This window comes from Hippocampus bargibanti, linkage group LG10 (assembly GCF_051943395.1).
Source record: "Hippocampus bargibanti isolate YZ-2025 linkage group LG10, ASM5194339v1, whole genome shotgun sequence".
In the NCBI taxonomy this organism is placed as follows: Eukaryota; Metazoa; Chordata; class Actinopteri; order Syngnathiformes; family Syngnathidae; genus Hippocampus; species Hippocampus bargibanti.
The window spans coordinates 11178689-11194404 of record NC_142743.1 but is presented as its reverse complement, the minus strand read 5'-3'; positions in this window follow the sequence as shown (position 1 = coordinate 11194404).

Below are 15716 nucleotides of genomic sequence, written 5' to 3'. Positions count from 1 at the left end.
ATCATTTGATCTCAAAAGTAGATATTATCGGTGAAAAGGTGTCTTTGGCTGTCATCTGTACTTTTTTGAAGCTGTGGGACGTTTTGCTCTTCATCCGAAAAGCTTCGTCAGCAAACTAAAATTGCGCTGGTATCATCGATGGACTACAGTACGATAGAGCTTACACAGATCTATTGCGATTAAAAAATATTATTATATATATATGTATATACAGTAAAGTCTCGTTATATCGATATTCAAGGGAGTCCGAAAAAATATCGATATAACCGGGACTATCGATATATCCGACCCTGTTTGCATGTAATTTTCTCCGTGCGTGCATAGAAATAGTATCGATATAACCGGGACTATCGATATATCCGATATCGATATAACGAGACTTTACTGTATATTATATTATTATTATATTAATAAAACAGCTGCAAAACAGCTGCAAAAATGACAAGAATTTGTTATATAATCAGGATTTATTTTATATTTTATTTTTTTGTCATTTTATTTCAACTTTTTTTTCCCTAAAATAATAAATGCTATCCCCCCAATATCTTACCAGAGAGTGATTTTATGTTTGCACTCTGACTTAACTCAGTACATAAGCTCCCCAATTTACCAACATTAAAGTTACGAATATCAGTACATACGGCCAGTTTTGCGGGTACAGTATGTCGAAAAATGTTCAGACAGAGATGCTGGAAGTTAAGTTTCAAGGACTAGCTGTTTACGCGACGGACACCAAGGCTGACCAATCAGCGCCCAGCTATGCTGAAGTGTTACCAATGAGTTCAGGCCCCGATCCACCGAGCTTGCTTACGATTGACTGCATCGAATATGTGGACGGGGAGGAAATCCTGACGCGCCAGGAGGACACGGTGCATAACAAAAAGTAGTGGCTGCTGGCACGTAATTCACTAATGGCTTACTGAAGACCCAAGGATATCCAGTATGTCGTCGTACTACAGTTGGTGTGAATTTATTTTAGGACTGTTCGAGCGTCTGTGCTTCATACTTCCCCGTTCAGTGTTTGACTTCAACATCCATTCCATACAAAATATATCACTGCAATTTACGAAGAAATTCACCTTACGAACGACCGCTCGGAACGTATCTCGTTTATAAGGTGGGGAGCCGTCTGTATATTCTATTGCTATTCAAAAATATTTTTGTGATAAAACATCCTAAAAAAAACACCACGAATTTGAGTTATATCATCGGGATTTTTTAAATATTTCATTCATTTTTTTGGTCATTTTGTTTCAACTTTTTTTCTAAAATAATAAATGCAATTTTTGTTTCCCAATACCATACCGGAGAGCAATTTCATTTTTGCACTGTGACTTAAAGGACAACCGACGCCTCCGGACAAGTTGTGTCCATAATTTGTAAAATCACTTGAAATGACTTCTACTGAGCCTATTTTACAAAGATTCCATGGCATCTAGCTATATTTTACCTTTTAAGATCCACGTTGATGGCAAAATTAGAAGGAAAACACATCAATAATGCGATGGTGAATCGTTGTGTGTTGCACCAAGACTACTATTTGACACTAGTTGACACAAATTCCCAGCAGACAAATCAGCCCATTTCCAACGGAACTTGGGCGCCATCTTTTGCATTTTCTGAGACATTACATTTCAGTCCAGATGCCATTGACGGCCCGAATTGATATGCGAGGACTCCTTTAATCGATTGCAAACATTTATGCTTTCCTCTTCAGAACTATTTGAATCATATTCATAACTGAATGAGTAACAAGAAAGCATCTTCTCCGAATCTGAAGCCATTGTTTTGATTCTAGAGCAAGGCAAGACGTCGTGGCGTGATGTCACAAACAAGGGGGCGGGACCTTCTGAAGCTGAAACTTTCCGAGGTCATTTTGAAGTAGTTTTTGGACACTTTAAGTCATTTTTATTGGTGTTTTTCATTTGACTAAAAATATCAGCCTGCATGTTTTGGGTATTTTAGATGCTATAAAACGTTTTTCTGATGTCAGTTAGGAAACAAAAAAATGGTGTCGGTTGTCCTTTAACTCAGTATATCCCTACTTGTACTTTACATCGTGTTTCCGTCATGTATCAGGGTAATATAAAACGTTATTTCATCGTGCCGCCTCATCTCTCCTTCGAACTGATTGCTCCTCCGTTCAAAGAGCCTCTTTGAGAATATCGCCGGAGAACGTCAAGCGATCGTAGGATTTACGACCAGTCATTGTTGCCTGATGAGAAGCATATGTGAAGACCTTCCAGGCCACCATACAGAGAAAAAAATGGAGAGCCAACAACATAAAACATCACATGGAAGAATGTAATCAGAACATTATTTCAGTCATTTGTGACATCTTGTACGACATCTGCCTTGGTGGCCCGGCTTAACACTTTATCTTTGTTTATCCTTTTCATTTGTCAGCTCACTTGTAACTTTTTCTGTCTGCTTCATTTTTGTTCAAAAAAAAAAAACAAATCTCAATATGGCAACATGTATTGTGTGATGGGAATTTTTTTTTCTAGAAATAAACAAAAATATCTTCCGCGTTCCAACATGTGAAACATGATATTGCCGCAAATCACCAGAATTCTTGCTCTGACATTAAATCACGGCTGACGTTTACTCGTGGTGGCAACAGATACCGACCGGTCTGATCCCTCCCCCATAGCCTCAAAATACAGTAAAAGTGCACAATTTAAAATGATGGATGGATCATCTCGTCAAAACGAGAAGTCCTTCACTAACATAGATTCCGATTGGAACAGGCCTTTTGTGCACCCAGAAAAGAATTCCATCTCGTGACAAATGTGAACAGCCAAGTGTAGGGTTTCTATTTTTGTTCGGCGTATATCGCTTCACATACTTTCAACGGTGATCCAATAAATTAAGATGGACGACGAGTAGACCATGAAAAGGATTTTACAAATCTGCCGTTTCGTATTTACGACAGTGCTAGGATCTCCTATATGATATTCAAAACGAATCCTTGCTTGGAAATTCAGCAATCACAATGGTTATTCGAAACGCAGGGACACCACAGGGTTGCGTCCTGAGCCTACCCAACTTTAAAGGACAACTGACGTCTCCGGACAAGTTGTGTCCATAATTTGTAAAATGGCTTCACATGACTTCTGCTGAGCATATTTTACAAAGATTCCACCGCATATAGCTATGTTTTACGTTTTAAGACTCGTGCTGAATATTCCGGAAGTCTTGTTTTTGAGTTGGTGACGAGTCCGGACGTGATGTCACTAAAGGAATGCCCCTGACTGAAAAAAAGACACATTGTAGCAGTCCTTCCATCACGTCAATGTATTTTGATGTACTTGTTTGGTCTGAAGACCTCGTGTTGCACCAAAAAGCCGCCAGAAGAGGGCGACCAAGCTCCATGTAAGGAATTTATCAGCCTGTGGAAACGGCCTGATTAATTCCTCAAAGGAGCTTGGACGCCATTTTCTGCCTCTTTTTGGTGATACATTTCCCCGCAATGTTGTCTCAAAATGACACGGAAGGACTTCTTTAATCGATTGCAAACATGTATGCTTTCCTCTTCAGAACTATTTGAATCATATTCATAACTGGATGCGTAACAAGAAAGCAGATTCTCCGAATCTGAAGCCATTGTTTGGATTCTCCAGCAATGCAAGACGTCTTGGCGTGACGTCACGAACTGGGGGCGGGACTTTCTGAAAATGCCCAATTCACAGCTCATTTTTTTGCAGATTTTGGACACTATAAGTCATTTTTATTGGTGTTTTGCATTTGAATAAAAATATCATACGTTTCGGGTATCGGGCATCGTTTTGGGTATTTTAGATGCTATAAAACATTTTTCTGTCCTTTAAACATAACCAAGGTCTTATTCGCACCTGCACCATCATCACCAACCTTGTCGGACTGATTTCAGACAGTTTCGACACCATTTAGGACGGTAATAATTTCAATCAAGTGCATTATAAGATAAGAAAGACAAGAAAGCCCTAAATTTATTTACTGCCAGACGATGTGCAAAAATATGTCCATCCCAGGGCCAGGGTTTTTTTTTTGTCATTGTTACTCAAATTGCAGAACCAACAGAATCTTGACTTTTAGGACTACTTCAACCTTTAATGCAGCGTAAGAAACCTTAGACTCTCTTCTTTCATCAGAAAAAAAGAGTTAATTCCTAAATTATATGGGTCTGGAGTTATATGAGCTTGAAATGAGGACGTCTGTCAAAAATACAATGCAATACATACGTATTGGTTTATATAGCGCTTTAACAACAGCTGAAGCTGGAACAATGCGCTAACATGGGAAAAAAAGGAAATGCTGCCCCCTTGTGAAAAAAAAACATTGCCAGAGGCCATGGCCGGCGCTTTATCGTCACCCAAGCATGAAAAAACAAAACCCGAACAAACTCGGGAATGGCACCCTACGTCACATATTCAATTAAAATAAATTTGTGGATGGCAGTGAATGAGTTCATATTCAACCTGAGCTTTTCACAATACAATCATGGACGCGATTAGTTTGTTTGTCTTGATTAAACTTGTGATATTGGTCGTGATTAAAACGACAAGTAGCATTTTCCCAGTTTCCAAGAAATTCTTCAAAAACTTCTTCATGCAAAATAACTCCCTGTTGTTGTGCATTACTGTCAAATATGAATCCATATCAAAATGAACGTGATGCCCTTGATGAGTAAAATAAACTACAAGAAATAATTCAACCTTTTGTGTTTAACCAAAGCCATGTTATCTTCCGAAAATCTGCTATCTTAATGCTAACGCCGTGGATGCGCTGACATATCAATGCTCTAGGGATTCATAACTTTTACTTGTATTTTGACAGAATTAGTGTGGAAACAAGTGGGCAAAGCATCCAAAAATTCTTACAGGCATATATTCTTTATCTTCAATGTAAAAAATCTGACAGATTTATTCTGTTTCATCACCAAATCTACATGGAGTGTGTCTATAGGTGTCATTGTAGCACACACCTGGAGCAGCACAATGCCCATCGAATTCTTCGGTACCAAATTGTTATCATACGCAAACTGTTTGATTCTCGAAATCCTATTTAGATTACGACAGTACAATAGTTCTTGTTTTTGACATAATTTTTGGTGTGTTTTTCTGGTGTTAATTGGCTTTCCTCCCCCTCCTTTTTATGTGGAACTGTCGCGGCTTGGAATTGAAGCGGATGTATGTGAGACAGGAGATGTGAGACAATCTCCTTTCGTCAATGGATGCTACAGCGTCATGTTTGCTTTCAACATTTAGCTTGTAGTAGACGTGCACATTCCACCATGACGTCCCTGATCCACTGCTGAAAAGGATGCTTTGATCCTCTCTTTCATCTAGAACTGCTTTATGTCACAAAAAGGGTACAGCAGGTGCTGAAGAATGAATGACTCTCTGTGTCTTTGTGTTGTCATATTATTTGTTATTTATTTATTTTTTGTTTCCTTTCCTTTCTTCTTCCTTTCATAACTTTGCTGCTGTGTTACTTCCGGGTAGAGTGAACGCTGGCGCGAATGGCTCCCGCTGCTCACCCACACAATAAAATTACGTGACTGGAAAGTGGCGTTGAGAGTTTTGAAAGGCGCTTATAAATTATATTATGATTATTATGATTATTTAACTTCATAAGTCAAAAGATCGACGTATTGCGACTATTAATTCAATGCGGCTCTAATCGGCGTTCCTACCGATTGTTCCTCCATATGAGCCTCTTGAGAATAATGGTGGTACTAAAATTGGTTGGATGGTTGGATTTATGACCACTCAACAAAAAAAATGGGGGTCTGAGAGGTAACAGTAGCTGTCAGTGTGACAGATGGCCGCAAGCTGAGCCCAGATTTGGTTTTTATTACACCCATTGACTGCGTGTGCTCTCTTCCCGTGAACTGAAACGGGTCTTGGAGATCTAAACCTTGAAGGTGGGAGAGCCGGGGCCCTAAAAAGTGTACATTTGGGAAAATCCCCCTTTTTTCTAGATTACGACCTGGTGGAAGCCTATTAAGTCGCTGTTGAGGTCGATAAACTAACACGTGCAATGTGTCAATACTTTCACTGTAATTGACAAGAACATTAATCAATATTTATGATAGTTTACAGGGAGACGGCACAAGGCCCACTGACAATTGTGTTCCGTGATCATAAGCATTGAAGCTACAAAAAAAGCAGTACTCTTGTTGTTTCAATGCAAAAAAAATATCTTTACCTTTGTCGGTTCTTTAACTCATTCACTGCCAGACATCCAGGGTTTTTGTCATTGTCACTCGAATTCCAGAACCCACAGAATATTGCGTTTTAGGACGACATAAACATTCAATGCAGCGTAAGAAACCTTAGACTCTCTTCTTTCATCAGAAAAAAAGAGCTAATTCATAAATTATATGCGTCTGGAGTTATATGAGCTTGAAATGAGGGTGGCTCTCCAAAATACAATACAATACAAAACATCCATATTGGTTTATATAGCGCTTTAACAACTGCTGAAGCTTGAACAAAGCTCTAACATGGAAAAAAAGGAAATGTTGCCAAATGTGAGTTATCTGAGCTTGAAATGGGGGCGGCTGACCAAAAGGCAACTGCTGCCTACTCGTGGGAGGGAAAAACATTGCTGCAAGAGCGAAGGAGTAAATAATCAGCAGTAAAAAATGGGTTGCTTTCACCAAAAGCATTACTTTCTGACTAGGAAGCAGATAAACAAATACAGTGAACCCTCATTTATCGTGGGAGATACGTTCTAAAAATAGCCCGCGATAGGTGAAATCCGCGAAGTACAATGTAGTAAAAATAAATAAATAAAAATTACAAAAAAATACTACATTGTACTACATTGTATTTTTTTTTTACAATGCAAAACGGTACATACTGCAGAATGGATGGATGGATAGATGGATGGATGGATTTGCCTTAATAAGACTGACAGTAGAGAAATTAAATTTCACAGCAGCAAAGTGATGAAAGGAATGAAAGTAGAAAAACAAAATACATGGGCTGCTGGAAAGAATGAAAAAAATATATATTTAATCATTCAATCACGAGCACATGTTGTCATCTTTCTATTGTGTTGGGATGTTTTTTTTATGTAAATAAAGCGAGTTGCTTGTTCTGTAGCCACAAAGGGACATAAGTCTTCTTGTGCCGGTCCCAAGCCCGGATAAATACAGAGGGTTGTGTCAGGAAGTGCATCCAACATAAAAGCTTGGCCAAAACAAACATGCAGATCAAACCTCTATAGATGGGAAAAGCCGAAAGGAAAAGAAGAAGTGACTTGAATATAAGAATCATATTTCAGGGCAAGCCTGGGACTCAAACGTGAAAACAATGACGCGAGGCCAATCTCTATCTTGTATATCAGCGCTCGTTTAGCGGACTTGGAAGGACAAACGCAAAAGAATGTCTCAGCGTTGAGTCAGCTGACCTCCCGCAGCCTTCAAGTCTTCTGTGCCGGTCGTCCGTATTACACAGATGTCTGCTCGCGGCGCTTCTGGCAACCGCACTTGTCCACACCTTAGCCGTCATATGCTTTTATTTTACGGCCGTACATTAATGACTCTACAGGCAGTTACGATGATCTGTTTTCACGCCATGATGTCATCAAATGACCAAGCAGAAAAATGCCTCCCCCCAAACATCCTTTTTTTCCATTTCTGGAAAAAAACGATGTGATACCAGGACTGCTTGTCCAATCAGGCAGTTCCCGGTTTGTGTTCCATAGGAGTAGCTTCTTTTTCGACCACATCACGATAACGTTATTTTCTCGTGGTCGGCAAATTGTGATGTAGAATCAATTCTGGTTTGCGGCGATGAAAAGGTTTCTTCAGCCGTCATCGATGGACCACTCCTGTACGACTGAGAGCTTACACAGACGTAATTCTGGTTTGCTTTATTTTGTCTCTTTAAGCATTTCTTTAGGGTGGAAATGCGCCAAAATCGCTCTGTCTGCCGCCATCGTCTCACCTATCGGCTCACAATCACACCTATAGGAGATTTAAAGTGATCAATCAGTCTGCCTGGGCTGTTTTTGGAATGTGGGAAGAAACCGGAGTACCCAAAGAAAACCCACATGGGGATGTTGAGAACATGAAAACTGCACACAGGAAGTCTGGAGACAGGATTGAACACATGACCTCTGCACCATGTGGTCGATGTGCTGAAAAAGCAAAGGATTTCAAATCCCAACGATGAGAAAAAAACCGACTGCACAATCCGTCAAACCCAAGCGGATGGCTTTGAAGCCGACCCAACACACTTGACGTCATTCCCGAGTACCTGCGATCAACCCAGAAATGATACGGTTTTCGTTCCGGCTTCCCGACATGGTGACGCTAACGTTCCTATTTGTCTTGGATGTCACCCCTTTAGCGGCTTTGATCTCCAATTTGAGGTGATTAGTCAAGGGCTTTGTCCATTCCCGATGGAAACAATGCGTCGATCTGGAACGGTGACATGCTCACACACTCACATAGTCAGACGGGCTTGCAAATGGGAGGATAAATAAGATGATTGAACACATGTTCCGATTGGCGCGGCCGGATGTGCAAATGGTCTCCTAACTGCTCGTTTCCTTGATCCTTGGTCCAGTTTCCAAACACAAATAAATAATAAAAGCAACGTGAGAGAGCCGACTTTTTGGGGAATGGAGCATAACGGCAATCAGCAGGAAAAACAGGCCAAGGGAATAATTTGGGTCCCTGAATAGAGAACTCATATATATATATATATATATATATATATATATATATATATATATATATATATATATATATATATATATGAGACCTCAAGTTACAAACACCTTAACTTGCAAACATTTCGTCTTACAAACGTCAAATTTATGAAAATTAAACCTTATAATAAGCACTATTTTCATAATACACACCCACCACGGCTGGCGGAGTGATGTTCGGAGGAAGCACACGACCGAACAGCACCAGAGGTTAAGTTACCAACAGTCCTTATGGAAGGTGACTCTCCTTCCACTTTATTTTACAGCACAGTTTATTTCTTTAATTAGTCGTCATGTAATGCGCCTCTCTTTCCAAACAGCAATTCCCTTTGACCTTCGACCTCCAACGCCATTCCATCAAGCCATAAATGACCATTACAAATGTAAATAAAGTGACTTTATGATACAATGCAGTGTATTTATTTCATTACAATACAATAGCACATTTATTATACATAGAATAAGGTATGTTGTGTGTAGTTTTAAGGCTTCTTTAGTTGAAAAGTATATTTTATGGAAACCGGGGAACGGATTATTCCAATTTTAATGGTTTCCTATGGGAAATTTCTTTTTGAGATACACACTTTACACCTTACACACTCTGTCTGGGAACCAATTAAGTTCGTAAGTTGAGGTCTCACTGTATATATATATATATATATATATATATATATATATATATATATATATATATATATATATATATATATATATATATATATATATATATATATATATATATATATATATATATACACAAAAACCATGTCCAGCAGGTTCTGAGCGGAGATTGCAGCTATTTGATGATTTTGAATGCAAGATTAGAAAAAAAATAATGCAAATTTGCGCATCTGTTTCACATTGCAGCATTATTTGGTGAAGACAAGCTGATAGAATACACATGCAATTCCCACACCAGGACAATAGCGCTATCCAAACTCCGATATCCTTCATGTCGCTCACTCTGATCTCATGTGAAGTTCATGACGGGGCTTTGGTGATATCTGTATGATCGCATTTCGCATTTCCAAATTCCACCCACGCACTGAGAAATAAAGTCTTCCAGTTTTTACTCCTTCGGAACAAATGCCGCATTTCATGGAGTTTATGAGGAAATCTAAAACCTGAGTTGAAAAAAAGGGGTAGGAGGTGAAAATAAGAATGACTGTTGACAGATTCGATCTCTGCCAGGACCAATCAAGGCTTATTTGGAGCCCGGACAAGTAGAGAGTGTATCGTTTCAGATTCTACGTCGGTCGGTTGTGCAACGCGTTGGGAAAAACATGCTCAAGTGTACCACGGCAACTGTATCAAATATAATGTCCCGAGGGGGACGTTTGGACTTTTATGATGCACTGTGATGGGATGCCAGCACATCATAATCTGACTCGCCGCGCTTTGCTCGCTCAAGTCAATGCCGCTGTTTGATATAAATAACTCTGACGTTTTACAGTCGAGATGTATTGACGACAGCATACATTGACCCAGGAAAATGGAATTTAGTTCGCAGCCATGATGGCGTTTTGAGAGAAGTAAAGGATTGATTTGTATTTTCTTTTTTTGTCCAGTTCCGCCGACTAGAAAGGCCAAGTATGCGATCGGGGTAAATTTGATATTCTGATTAACGGATGCTGTAATGATTTTTTTTTCAGCACCAGAAAACGCCACAGAATATTTCACAATCAACATTAGTTTTTGGTCAATACGGCTTCTTTAAGCCATTTTTTCACAGGTTTGAACTGACACACACACGCACACAAAATTGCACAGCGCAGTAAATATATAAACGATGGTTGATCAATTTGAGTTGATGTCACTGAAATTATTGAATGTTGAATATTTATATGGTGAGAATTTGTTGATTTCAGCAAACATACGAGATGAGACAGTAACAATTTCTAAGGCTGGCAAATATGAGCACCCATTTCATTCATTCATTCTCTGATCAGGTTTATGGATGGATGGATTTGGTGGGAGGGCTTGGGTGGGTGGATTTGGATGGATGAATGAGTGGATGGATAATTGGATGATGGATGGATGGATGGATTTGGGTGGGTGGATTTGATGGATCGATGGATGATTTGGGTGGGTGGATTTGGATAGGTGGATGGGATGGATGGATGGATGATTTGGGTGGTTGGATTTGGATGTATGGATGGATGGAAGATGCATGATTTGGGTGGATAGATTTGGATGGATGGATGAGTGGATGGTTGGATGGATGGATGGATGAATGCATGGATGATTTGGGTGGGTGGATTAGGATGGATGGATGGAAAATGGATGATTTGGGTGCGTGGATAGATGGATAATTTGAGTGGATGGATTTGGATGCTGGATGGGCGGGTGGATGGATGGGTGTGTGGATGGATGGATGGATGGATGGATGGGTGAATGGATGGATGATTTGGGTGGGTGGATTAGGATGGATGGATGGACGGATGGTTGGATGGATGGATGGATGGATGAATGCATGGATGATTTGGGTGGGTGGATTAGGATGGATGGATGGAAAATGGATGATTTGGGTGCGTGGATAGATGGATAATTTGAGTGGATGGATTTCGATGCTGGATGGGCGGGTGGATGGATGGGTGTGTGGATGGATGGATGGATGGGTGAATGGATGGATGATTTGGGTGGGTGGATTAGGATGGATGGATGGACGGATGGTTGGATGGGTGGAAAGATGGATGGATGGATGGATGGATGGATGACTTGGGTGGGTGGATTTGGATGGCTGGATGGGCGGGTGGATGGATGAACAGATGGATGATTTGGGTGGGAGGATTAGGAAGGATGGATGGAAGATGGATGATTTGTGTGGGTGGATTTAGATGGATGGATGAATGATGGATGGAAGAATGGGTGAATGGATGGATGATGGATGATTTGGGCGGGTGGATTTGAATGGATGATTTGGGTGGATGGATCCTTAAACCTCTCGGGGAAAGCACTTATTACAGTGTACAGCTTGCAAGGGTGCAAGGAAGGGTTGAGTACAGAGAGAGTGAATGCTTTTATAAACCTCAGTGGACAACAAAGAATCTTAAATGAATGCACAGAAGCGCAGGTACAACATTCAAAATGCCATATGCAGGAAGGCCGCCGTGAACAAGAACCGCTGAGATCAGCCAGGCAGGCTCACTCGCTCACAACTCGCTCCCACATCATTGTTTCCTTTTTATTTCTATTTCAAGTATATTTGTTGTGGCTTTCGTTTTACGCAATATAGAATGTTTCCCGCTCAAGATGCCACCTCCGACTTTAGGATAACAAAATAGGCAGTGAGGGTTTTGCAAATAGCAAACCACATGTGAAGGCTTGTCGCGAAGAACAACACGCAGCAGATGAAAAATTGTTTGCCAAAAACAAAATGACTCCGACGTTGCCGCTGACAAGTAAAACGCCTCTTCTACACCAAGAATAATAGCATTTCTTTTATCTCAAATATAGGAAATGTGTGTTTTATCCAACACAGGACGAAACACGCAGCAACGACATGAAGAATTGTTGCGCGGTCGGCGCTCGACAATGTACAAAGGGCTTAATTGCACAGTTTTTCAAATGATTTTACGTTGAGTGATGAACTTTTTGTTTTGAATGTTTCGCCTTTGAAGGTTCTGCATTAAATTGAGGAAATGACACTTTAGGGGCCAAAAGTACAAAGTTCATCCACACAATGATGTGAAAGACATGACGAGTGATGGGGGAGTGGAAAAAAATGGTGTTCTTACTCGTGTTCTGACTCCAGATGAGCGACAGAGCAAACCGCACATGTAACATCTGTCATAGCGTTGTGACGGACATGTGAGAAGCAGCAGGGTGCAACGGGGCAGCCAGAAAATACTAGAGAAAAAGAAATAGAGGAACACAGAAGAAGAAATACAAGAGGTCGGTAAGCTAGCTGTTAGCTCATAAGAGGTGGCTAAGCTAGTAGTTATCTTATCTGCTAACTACTCTACTGTAGACTATTTTCCATCCAAATGTTGGTGGCTTGACTCCTGTCGGTGTTAATCACACACATACGGATTTATTTTGTTTAATTGTTTAAATAAATATTGGCTTTGGTTTACAAATAAAAATACTTATCTCACTCCTTAGCCTTCACCACCAGATAATTGCTCAGGATAATCTGTTAGAGACATCTGAGAATGTAATAAACCCTCCACCCCGTTATTGTCGAACATGTGGGCCTAGTATGCTACAGTTCGAGCATTGGAATGGAGGTGTGTAGAATTTTTATATTCACTGTATACAATACAATACAATACAATACAATACAATTTCATCACTTTTCTGCTGTGAAATGTAAATTTCTCCACTGTGAGACTAATAAAGGCATATCCAATCCAATCCAATCCAATCCAATCCAATACAATACATATTGATTTGTGTAGCACTTTAACAACAGCTGAATCCGTAACAAAGCACTGCACATGGACAGCAAACATGTACAAAAAAAATAAAGCAGTCAAAAAGCACCATAAAGTGCTTTACTAGCTAACCACCTGCCATTTGCATGATGTAACTGGCACCAATATTAGGTCATTGGTTGCCATGACAACCAAAATAGAATTTATTTGGTCATGTTGTTTTGTAAAGTTGTTTAATGTTTCTATGTGAACCTTCATATTTATGTTTTTCTGAAAATCCTCCTCAATACCTGTACTTTATTTGGAATATTTTATCATGGTCACTTCCAGTTCTGTGTCAGGTCTTTCAATCTGCGAGAGAAATCGCTAGAGAGAGACACAGAACCAGAGAAATTGTGAGAGAAATAGACAGCGTGAGAGAATGATAAAGTCGACAACATCTAATATTAAAGTTTGTCTACTTTCAGTTTACAAGGTGCCTCCCTTGACGTGCAGTCAAGGGAGGCAGGTGAGGCCATGCCTCACCTGTCATCATGGAAGTGTCAAATGAAACAATAAATTAAGCAGTTATATTTATTTAGTGATTTGTACTGTAAAGTTCTTTTCCATTTAACTTCACCATTTTTGGATTTTTTTCAAAATCGCTGAATTTTCACATTTACCGTTCAAATACTAAGTGGAGACGAGCGGTGAGGCAGCAGCCGACTGAGCCTCACCATGTATTGCGCAATGACTATGCTATGCTAACTGTGCTGGCTTGCTCTGCCGTGAGACCGCATTGCTGCCCCTCTGCATATCGCGATTAAAGTGTTCAAAAGCTTTTAGCATATGAACCAAATTTCTACAGTTTAGCTGGTGTATATAATGTACAGTCACTATACATTGTAAACGATGTACTACAGTGTTTATTTTATTTTATTTTTATCAAAACTGTGTGATTTGGTGAGGCACACAGTTCTCCTGCCTCATGACAGGGGGCTCTGGTGATTCCAGAGATTCTTCTTGCAATTCCTTGGCTGTAGTATAATAGAATTAGTGAGAGCAAGCCACAGTGAGCAACAGTGAGCAAGTTAAGTGCAACCATCCAGTCATTTTTTTGTGTTGCTTGGCCTTATTTGAATATTTTAAGAATGTAGGCTTACATATCTAAATTGAAAGAAATAGAGAGACTTTTAAAAGTGAAGAAAGATAAGGGAGGCTTCTACAAAGAAGTTATCAATGCCTTTCTTCAGAAGGAGCGGCGCATGGACTTCATTTATAAGTAAAGGTAACACGATAACATTTTTTTTCTTTTTTTTCTATGTTACAGTTTATATAAAGAATGCTGACATGACATTTTAAACAAAACACATTAACTGTTGCCAATCAAATGGCGAATAAGCTTCTCTGTAGAGTTCCTATGTTTGTAAATCTGACCGTGATGACGTCAGTGCCTCACCAGCCAAAAACCTCACCGCACGTCACTGGTGCACACGGTATGTTATTAATTTGCTTATTTTCTGTATTGCTTGTCAAACATTGTAGTAATGTCGATTGTTGTTTTAAATGTCTATTAGATTTCACTGTGTTCCATAATGAACATTTTTAGACATCAGTACGAGCCGTCATCCTTGACCGGGTATAAACACACGGTATTATGGATCAAACCTCTAAAGATGGAGGGCACTGATTTGCTGTGGCAACCCCTTGTAGGGAAAAGCCGAAAGGAAAAGAAGAAGAAGATTATGGACCAGGCTAACTCAAATAGCAAAACTCCAGGAATAACTGTCATATTAGACAAATATACTGTACACAAATTACGTCCTCAAAAGGACCAGGTGGCAAGATACTGAATCCCAACTTGCTGCCGATGCCGAGTCAGCAGTTTAGCAGACAGTTTCAAAGAGCTTTCAGTACCTCAAAGGTGGAAAAGTGCTAGCTCGGTAAAACACAAAAACATTGACAAAGCTGTAATCACATGAAAAAAAATGCACATACCTGAGTAGGGCGTCGGGCCAGATCAAATGCTGAGCGCAAACTTCATCCTGAAAGAAAAATGGAGGAAGTTAGTTTTAGTGCAAACAAAATTGACATTGAGTCACTTCATGATATTTCAGGATTACAAGTCAATGAAAGTGGGAAACCGACTTTGGACGTGTAACTTCTCATATGTGTGTGTGTGCGTGTGTGTGTGTGTGTGTGTGTGTGTGTGTGTGTGTGTGTGTGTGTGTGTGTGTGTGTGTGTGTGTGTGTGTGTGCGTGTGTGTGTGTGTGTGTGTGTGTGTGTGTGTGTGTGTGTGTGTGTGCGTGTGTGTGTGTGTGTGTGCGTGCGCGTACGCCCAAAAAGCATTTTCCACCCAAAATATCAAGCCGCTCACACAACAGCTATGTATGCGGGGGCGGTTTCTATGGCTTCAGGTAAAAAAAGATCCAGTTTCGCCTCGCGTCAAAGCAACGGAAATGTTTTGTCACTTTTGTTGTTTGGCTCATCCTCGCCCGAGGACAGGATGGTCGTTACTTTGTACTGCTGACCACAGACATTTAGGCTGCTTCGAGGTTCTGGGATTGACAGAAGAACAAAACACGGCCCTCAAAAGCTCCTTTGCGGAAGTCGTGGTGATTCCAGAGAGACAAAAAAACCTCCTAAGACCC